A 9848-nucleotide genomic window follows, 5' to 3' on the forward strand; every position below is an offset into this window, starting at 1 on the left:
TAAGAACTGGGGGGGAGAAAAGAAGGGGTGAGGGAAAGTTTCCAGGGGGGTTGACGTGGAAACCTCTCCCCAAAGAGTTGTCAAACTCCTTGTGCCAAGATTCCAGAATCAATTCCCTGCTACAAAGTCACACAGGAGCTGGTTCACTGCTGTCCTGCCTTACCTAAGCCACTCCCAGCTCTCCACCCCAGCAGGGACAGTCACCCAAAGGGACAGCCTTCCAGGACCATAAGCAGGACCCAGATCCCAGGCTGTGGGGAGGAAAGAGCAGCACCACACAAATAATCTTCCCTGCAAAGGAACTGGGGCACGACAATATCCACCAGCTCACACACAAGCACCAGCAGCATCTCCAGAGCAGCATCCTTGAAGTATCCATCTTCCCACCTCCTCCATTACCAGACCAAGCAGCTCAATCCTTTAAACATTTCTCCTTTCAACCTCTCAAAGGTACAGGAGCAACCTGCTTATTTTACAGATGGGAAGTGAAATGGCATAAAACACGTCCATGATCTCAGGGAAGAAAAGGGGAGCAGAGATGGGCGATTCCCAACTGGAGACTAACTGGGACAAATTCCTAAGGCCCGGACCTGTGTCTGCTGGTTCATAGGGAGGGATGAGCTTCAGAACAGGGGGACCAGAGACCTATATCCTTTTCCTGGTCATATTACAAATTGTTTGGGATCTTTCCACTCCTCTGTCCTTCATGCAGAGGATCAGACTCACACTCTATTAAGAACTACGACAGCTTTAGGAATTAAGGACTTGCTCTGGTTTGCCAGCAACATCCACATGTCCCCTTCCCTCATTCTCCACCTGTGTGCATTCTGCACAGGATGAGAAGAGTGGCTACAGCCAAAAAGGTGCCTACAGGGGTGCTGAGGACAGAGTTTTTAAGGGGTTCATCCAAAAGACTGCTCTCTCTTCAACAGGCAGATCTGGTGTGACCTCACTGCTTCCTGTCTTTACCTCACCTGCTCAAGATTTGCTTCTCTGGCCCCTGCACAAGGGGTTTAATTAATAAAGTCAGAGGGATCACCCACATGAAGGAACATGAAGGATACACTCCCCCAAGAGGACCCATTTCATCTGGCTGCTATTAATACCTGGAACATTATTTACACGAACAAACTGTCCCTTCTCTCTCATTTCTGGGCTCTCACTTCTCTGATTTGTCCCAGAAACCCCAGCCAACACACGTTCACCCTTCTCTACTACACACTTCCATCCAAAACCCAAGCCTTTTATTTTTTTCCACTTAATTACTCATGTTTCTAGTTCCCATCAACTCTTCCAGTCCCTGCAGGAAGGACACAGCTCCCCTGGCTCCCTCATTCACCAGAGCTGATCGATGGGCCTAAACTCATCAACACTAGTTATGGAAAGGGCCCAGACTTCCCTCAGCTGCACAGTGCTGCTGGGTGCCCACCCACAGTCACCCCCATGGGTGTGTGCTCAGAGAGGCTGACAGCCATCCTGGGGAATATGAGCCCCTCCACAGCCTTTTGCACTGGGAATGCAACCATGGACACTGGCAGAGCCCTTGGGTTGAATGAACACAGCTCAGTTATCACCACTGAGCTATCACCACCATCACAGGTGGCACCAGATGCCTGCAGAGTCTGCAAAGGGAGGAGAAATCAGCTTAGGAGGAGCAGCTGAGGGAGCTGGGGGTTCAGTCTGGAGAAAAGGAGGCTGAGGGGAGACCTGCTGGCTCTGCAACTGCCTGAGAGGAGGTTGTAGCCAGGGGGGGTCTCTGCTCCCAAGGAACAAGTGACAGGACAAGAGGAAGCAGCCTCAAGCTGTGCCAGGGGAGGTTTAGATTGGATCTTGGGAACCATTTCTTCCCCAAAAGGGTTGTCAGGCCCTGGCCCAGGCTGCCCAGGGCAGAGTTGGCATCCCTGTCCCTGAAGGGATTTCAAAGTCGTGTAGATGTGATGCTGAGGGACATGGATTAGTGGTGGCCTTGGCACTGCTGGGTTAACAGTTGGACTTGGTGATCTTAAGGGTCTTTTTCAACCAAAATGATTTGATGATTCCCCAGCACCAAACCCATCACAGCTCCAGCTGGACTAAGCTCTCCATAGCACAGCTTCAGGCTGGGATTAAGGGCTGCCTGCAAGCCCCTTGCTACACTGGAGGGAGGAACTTCTCAACCATTCAGAGCTGGACTGAACTCTGTGCACAGGAGCCCAGGCAAAGCCTTCCCCTTAGGCTGGCTCACAGACAGCCACGTGTCTTTGATTTTGCTTCAAGAGAAAACATGTTCTTTCTGCATCTAAGCAAAAGTCAGCTAAAACAGTCAAGGATGGCCAAAAGCATCCAATCAAGAAGACACAGCACGAGAACTCAGGGCAGAGGGTCACCATGGCCAGACTTCACACCCAGACCCGAAGTTACTAACCTGCTCAAAGAGAGGGGCTGCCTGAGAGAGGAGAAGCCACAAGCACCTCATCAAGCATGTCCAGGGAATGGGAAATCGTGCCATTAGCAGGATCCACTGCAGAGGATTTCACAGCTCATGAACTCTGGCCACCAAAGAACACAGAGAAAGCAAAAGCAGCAGAGCACTCCTTTCCCGATAAGCTGCTTTTATCAGGAAGTTTACGCACGTTTCAGCCCGGCTGCCCACACCAACCCCAGCTGGAAAACAGCTCTAAACTGGTGCCTTTAAATCCCCCTTGGCAGAGGGAGCAGGACTGGAGCTATGTGAGCAGACACACCCTGTGCCGTCTCCTGCTCCAGCCGCGGAGCACACAAACATTTCCTCCCGGCCGCTCCTGCGCTGCGGCTCAGCTGGACCTGCCAGAGCCAGGAGGGAACACAGGCTGGTTTGCACAGACCTGTCAATACAGGGACTTACACTCGTTTCCTGAAATCCCCCCCTGCTTTCCTCCCCAAGCAGTGGACGTTCTTCCCTCAAACGTCTTCCTCAGGGCAAATCCTCAGGCTGACAGGCACTCACTCCTCATCGCAGGGACAAGTTAAATATTGGCCCTAAAACAACAGCAAGTGCCTTTAAATGATTCTGGCTGGAAAAGGACAGCTCTGGACTTTGATTTTTGGCTCCGAACAAAAATAGGAGCACAGCACTGAGCATTACACTCTGCTCCCAGGAGAAGTCAGATTTCAGGAGCTATACATTCCCTGCCAGGCCCACAAGCAGCAGTGGGAACTGTCCCCTGCTTGTGGCATCATCACACCACGGGTCTCCGCTGTCACCGAGCCCAGCCCCCTGCAGTGCACCCTCTGCACAGGATTATTTTGAGTCTCATTTCCAGGTCTGTGCTTTTATGTACTCAGAGGATTGGAGTAGATCTGCTGGGAACAGAGGGTGCCATCCAGACTGCAGCGAGGGCATCTGCACATGTTGTCCTCCCCTCGTTGGTTGCACCATCCCCCTTCTCAAAGGCTCCCACCTTTCCACCCAGCCGTGCCTGGCAAACTGATCTCTCTGGTGCAGAAGATGCTCTAGGCTGTTCCTGCTGTGCAGGCAGCCCAGCTCCCTGACAGACGTGCTGGCTCTTGCAAGAAAATAGCTCAGCAAGGTAGGAGCCCAAGAAGTCAGAGAGATGTCAGCACAATAAACAGGAGAGAAAAAGGTAAGGAGAAAAAAAGAAGAATGCAATGAGGTGAGTACACCTGAAGGGCTGCACCTGGGCTCTGGGAGGCTGTGGGCATTTCCCACTCAGAGCTCCTGCCATGGCTCTGCAACCCTGCAGGGCCAGCCTGGCCTCCCCTCAGAGCAGCCCTGCCCTGCCCTGCCCTGGGGCTGCTGAGGCCCCACTACGCTGCCCCCACCCCCCAACTGAAGGCAGGCCCATGTCTGCCCTTCATGGCCAAGGCAAAGGAGCCCCTGCCAAAACCCACCTGAAAGCAGAGTCTGCTCCAAGGCAAGGGCTCTGCCTGGCATTTCTCCACAGCAAAATGCCACAACAGATTTACCCCAAGAGTTCAGCCACACACTCAGCGTGGTGGGTGTCAAATGAGCTTCCCTGCCACCCCCCAGGTTTGGTGCCTGCAGACCTGGTGAGCCCAAGGTGCACCTGGGCTCCCCGAGCTCCCAGCAGCAGGCCAGGGAGGGAGGAGAGGGACCTGAGCAGCAAAGAGCTGCTCCCTGGCAACATCCCCAGCTATCGTGTGAGATGGAGAGCTGTGAGGTCTGTCTGCCCTGCTGGGATTCCTCATTCTACTCACTTCCCTGCACTGAAAACACCTTCTGCTGCAGGACCTGCTGGGGACTCTGACAATCTCTCCTCAGGATCTCTGATCAGGCAGATGCCTTTATGAAAACAGCAGAGGTTTAAAATCAGCTGCAAGTTACCCTGCAGGAACTGTTACAGCTCCATCCCTCCAAGCACTTCCTTTTCCTTCCCCAGCAGCTGAAGCCCACTGAGCAACGAGCTCCAGCAAGTTCGTGCAGGAATTCCCAAGGCTCGATGCAGAGACTAGTCTGTACCTGTCAGCACCAACATCCCTGGTGCCTCATCCCATGGCACACTGACCCCAGTCCCACCACAGTCGACTGCTGTTCCACAGCCCCTTCCAACACACAGACCACATCTCTGCTTCCAGCACTTATTTTAAGTCTTGCCCTTAATATTCTCTGTACTTGGGAACACAAAAACTTGACAACTCAAACCTAAGTTTGAGATAAGAGGAACCAGGATAGCTGAGGGCAGGGGGATTCCAGGAGCATCTTTGCCTGTCCCTCGCCCACACACATGGCACAGAAGGTGCTGGAAAGCACCATCCTCCCCCTGCATCAAACTGGGAAAACCAGGCAGGAGTATAAACTTCATCACTGCCAACAGCCCGTGCTAAAAAAAGGAAAAGAAAAAGGGTTTCTTGCTTTGTTGTTTATTCCTCAGTTGCTATCTCAAAAGCAAAAAGCAGCAACATTTTCTACTTGAAAACCAACAAGTCTGTAAGAACGGAGCTTCTGAGGGGCACAAAACCATCTCCCCTCCATTCTGGTTTAAACTGGATTACTGCTGACATTTCAGTGCCCACCATCCAGTCCCTCACACCCAGGAACAGCCACTCTTAGCAAGACTTCCCATTCTCCAGCTTGGGAAGAGGAATGAATTCCCAGGGAAATGGCCGTGCTCCTGGGGTACCCACAGACCCCTCTCAGTGCTGCTCCTCCTGCCCAGGTCTGCTGGGCTGCAGACCAGTGGGGCTGCAAAGCTATTCCAAAGGAAAGCTCCACAAACTCTAAGTTCAAGACCAAGCTTAAGCCCTATTGTTTCCCTCTCAGGCTGACAAAGCCTGCGCATCACCTGCCAACTGTCTAACTCTCCATTTGCAAAGCAAAAGCCAGGCCTCCCTCATTAAAACCTTACATAACATTAAATAACAAAGGGCTACAGGACACTCCTCGGCTGGTGGGTGAGTAAAACTGAATGACTGAAAACATAACACTTCTTTCCTCCAGACTCTCGGTGTCTCAGACACTCCAGCAGCCCAAGGAGCACCTTATTTCTAAGTCCTGACTGCAGCAGTGTCTTGGCTCATGCCAGAGCCACCTCTGTCCCACAGACACTAAACAAAACAGTATTTCCCAGCTGGGTTTCAGAGATCCCACCAGAGGGCTGAGGCTCCACGCTGCATTCTTCTGGTGCTGGAGAAGACACAGAAATCTCAGCCTTCCCAGGCCTGAGGCTCAGCTCCTTCAGACCTCACAGCAGAGAACTCCAGGACTCCTCACGTTATCATCTTAGTGCAAATCTTTTTAGCAGATGAGCTCATGAGAGCTCTTGGTTTTACTGTCACTGGTGAACATAAGAGACCTTCATTTCCTACAAGTGAGAATGTTTATCTGCAGGTTTTCAAGCGACATGGGTCTGACTGCAGTGGAGAAAGCAGGTGTCAACAGGGAACTGCCTTAACTGTCACCAACCTTCCAGCAGATTACAAACTTTGTGGGCACTGGGAAATCTTCCTGGACACATGGTAAACTTCTGTCCATCATCTTTATAGAACCAAGGAAGCAGATTTAAAGTCTTGCCAGAACTAACTGCACTCCTCTACTCCAGGAGCAAACTCTCCTTACTATGAGCTGTGAAAAAATCATTAATTACTTGCTCTGTACAGCATTTTTGTAAAATCGTATCACAGAATAGTTTGGGTTGGAGGAACCTTAAAGATCATTTAGTACCCACCCACTGCCTGGACAGGGGAAGCTCCCACTAAACCAGGTTGCTCAAAATTTTAAAATACCCTACAGAGTCTTACCTACAAGTTTCAACCTTCCTGAAGAATCCTTTCCTAATGGCAGAGGGTGGGATCACCTCAGTACTTATTGAGGGCACAATCTGCTGCAATGTCACATCACAGCAAGCGGAAGACAGACAGACAGACATACTGTGGTTTTACAGACACTGCACTTGCACCCAGCACCCCCAGTATCACCTCTCTCTGCTCAGAACAGCAGGACTGGGAGGGCTCAGAGCAGTGGAGATCACAGCTCTGAGCACCGTGGGACATTGACAAGCCTTGAGGAGCAGCCCCATGTTCCAGCCATCTAGCAGCTGAAGGGACAGTAAAGACAGGGCAGGAGCTGCCCTGGGACATCTCAGCTGAACATGTTCTCTGCAGCAAGATTTTATTTTTTTAAGCCAGTTATTAGGAATAAAGAATCAAGGTAACAGGCAAGGGGATGGCTGTGCAACAGAAAGGAACCCCTGTGCACTCCCCAGGAGGTGGAAGGCAGTAGCACAAAACTGGGAGCTGAACTGAGAGCCTGAATACTCTGTGTGAATACTCAGCTGCCCTGGTAGAAAGTTACCTTTACTCTTTCCTCACAACTGAGTTCTGCTTCTCTACATCCATGGACAACCAAAGACACAGCCAGCCAGGAGGATGTATAAAGATCCATTCCAATAATAACTCAAAACTTTCTATAAGAGCACAGCTTTGATAACTTGTTCTCCAGCAGAACCCCAGAGTTGCTGAGACCTCCTTCCCCTCCTGGCTCACAGGGTTTCACTGTGGCTTGAAAGTGTCCAAGCCACCCCACACCTGGGCCCATAGCTCCTCACTGTGCCCAGGACAAGCCAAGTCGGCCAAGTCGAAGCCCAATGCCAGGGCTTTGGGCAGAGATGTTCCCACAGCACTGAGCAAAAAGCTGGTATGAGCACACAAAGGAAGCTGCCCTGATGGCACCCAAGTGTCTCCCCTCTCAGCAGCACGATGAGGGAAGGGGATTTCACTCCTAAGGCAACTTAAAGCTGCCCCAGGCAAACCTGGATCCTGGGCAGTGGAACCCAACACCAGGTTAACCAGCTCTGCTGGGTGTCTCTGCCACAGCCCACCTGCACCTCTCCTGCACACCCTGCACACACAGGAAGGAGCGAAAGCACAGGAGAGGTTGCTGCTCACCTGAGGCTTCCTTACCATCTCAGATAAGCCTTTAGTGCTGCAGTTCCCCTTTCTGAAAAGCAGAGCTAAACACCTTCCCACCCAGGCAGGCTCACACCAGGACTGGTCCCTTCAGCAGCCTGTAATGCCCCCAGACCAGGCACACACATGGATGGACCAGACAAAGCAAAGGATTGCTGCTCCAGCACAGCTCCTCAGAGCTCCTCCTAGCCAGGAAAACCACAGGGGTTGGGGGGAGAAGCCTACAGAGCACTGTCAGGCCCCGGGCCAGTAAACATGTTTATTGGCAGTTGCTCTCCGCCATCTCTTCCAGCCCAGTGGGGCTGGAGGGGGTGGGGGGAAAAATACTGATTGTCCGTGAGCACAACCCTCATGTCATTCCCATTGATCCGCTGAGTCACTCCTGTATTCACAGTTTTGACAACACCCGGGCTGTACAGGAGCTCGGAGAGGGAATACAAAGCAAGAGGCAACACGAAGCCTCTCCACGGACAGACCCCAGCAGAGAGGAGCACTGGCAGGGCAGAATCCAGGAACCTGCTGACCTGCAAGTGCCAACTTCCTCCTCTCCAGTGGCTCTTCTGAAGAGCACTGCAACAAGAAAACCAAACAGAAACCACGCTGCAAGGGCAGGAACACAGAGTCCCATTCAGTGAGCCCAGAGAAACTGCCCAGAAAAAGAGCCTCCCCTGCAAGCGGCACCAACTGCCCCCCAAGTCGTCTGGATGTGAGAACAAGCCAGGGCAGCAGCTGGTTTTGTAGAGGAGCTACAGAAGTGAGTGATTTGAACCATTATCTTAAGGGGCTCCAGGAAAGCTGTGGAGGGACTTTTCATAAGGGCTTGTAGTGAGAGAACAAGGGGTGAGGGATTAAAACTGGAAGAGGAGATATTTAGGTTGAACATTAGGAGGAGAGGAAGTTCTTCCCTGTGAAGGTGGTGAGAGCCTGGCCCAGGTTGCCCAGGGAAGCTGTGGCTGCCCCATCCCTGGCAGTGTTGAAGGGCAGGTTGGATGGGGCTTGGAGCAGCCTGGGCTGGTGGGAGGTGTCCCTGCCCATGCAGGGGGATGGATCTAGATTATCTTAAAAGCTGCCCAGGGAGGCTGTGGAGTCTCCATCCCTGGAGACATTCCAAACCCACCTGGACACGTTCCTGTGGGATCTGCTCTGGGGGATCCTGCTCTGGCAGGACCAGATGATCTCCAGAGGTGCCTTCCAACCCCAGCACTCCATGATTCTGTGATCTTTAAGGTCCCTTCCAATCCAAACCGTTCCATGATTCTATGATTTTCTAAGGCCTTATGGATTTGTCAGCTAACAAGGAAGACTGGCATGTGGGGACAGCCATCTCATCTCTACAAGCAAACGAGCCAATCCCCTCCCAGGAGGACCTGGGGGCTGCTCAGGTGTGCCCACCACCACAGACCTGAGTGAAGGTGCCACCAGCCAGGCAGCAGATCAGGGTTAGACCATCCTCATCTGCACCACAAACCCACCAGAGGCCCAAAAAGGAGCCAAGCAGAGATAAAACCACCACCCAACAACATCCCCATCAGCAACGCACCAAATTAAAACGAACACCTCTTTGGCAAGTTCCTCCCAGCAGCCAAGCCACAGAGAAGGCCTCCCTCTCCACAGCATCCCCATGGAGGCCTCCTGCCCTAATTTACAGCAATTCTTTTTCAGACACACTGGCAAACACCAAACGTTTTTCTCCAGTCTGTTATATAAGGCCCAATGTTTAAACCTCTGTGCTGGCAGTGGGGAGATGGGGCACGGCAGGATGACAGGACAGTCCAGCTGGCAGATGAGCTTAACACACCCTTCAGAACTCCTTTCCAGACATCCAACCACTTGTTGTACGAAAGGAAAACAAATAGGTTTAGTTAAGGAGGCAACTTCCCAAGACAGGGTGCAAACCAGGTGTTTTACAGGCAGGTTGACTCGGGTCCAGCACAGGTTGCTCAGAAGAGACTCATTTCATAGCAGCATGAAAGAGATCCAACCAACTTCATATTTTTAACTTCAGAAATGCACCTAACACGGCAGGTCCCCATGATGCCCAGACCACAAACTGTTCCTCAAAAGAAAAGGCACCTTCCTGAACATCCCCTCCCTACATCCCAGGGCCTCCCTCAGTTCTCCTCTGCCAGGCACCAAAGAGGAGCCACAGGCTGGTGGCCCAGCTCCACAGGAGCTGCTTCTCCTCTGCAAAGCTCTCCTCTTGGCTGCCTCAGGAACAGTTAAAAGTCAGCTCCTGTCTGGTGGGGGGGGGGGAGAAAGGGGAGGGTATTTTTCCTGTTTCTCACATTCATCCTCACCCACTTCGGTAAAGGAAAAAAGAAAAAGAAAAGCTATTTAAATACCAAATTCAACACAGCCTCTTTCCCCAAATAAACACCTCCCAACTCCTCTGGAGAGAGGAAAGCCACATACAAAGGAGCCAACATCCTGCGAGGCTCGGGCCC

The sequence above is a fragment of the Chaetura pelagica genome, unplaced genomic scaffold, assembly GCF_000747805.2.
Source record: "Chaetura pelagica isolate M959 unplaced genomic scaffold, ChaPel_1.0 scaffold504, whole genome shotgun sequence".
NCBI lineage: Eukaryota > Metazoa > Chordata > Aves > Apodiformes > Apodidae > Chaetura > Chaetura pelagica.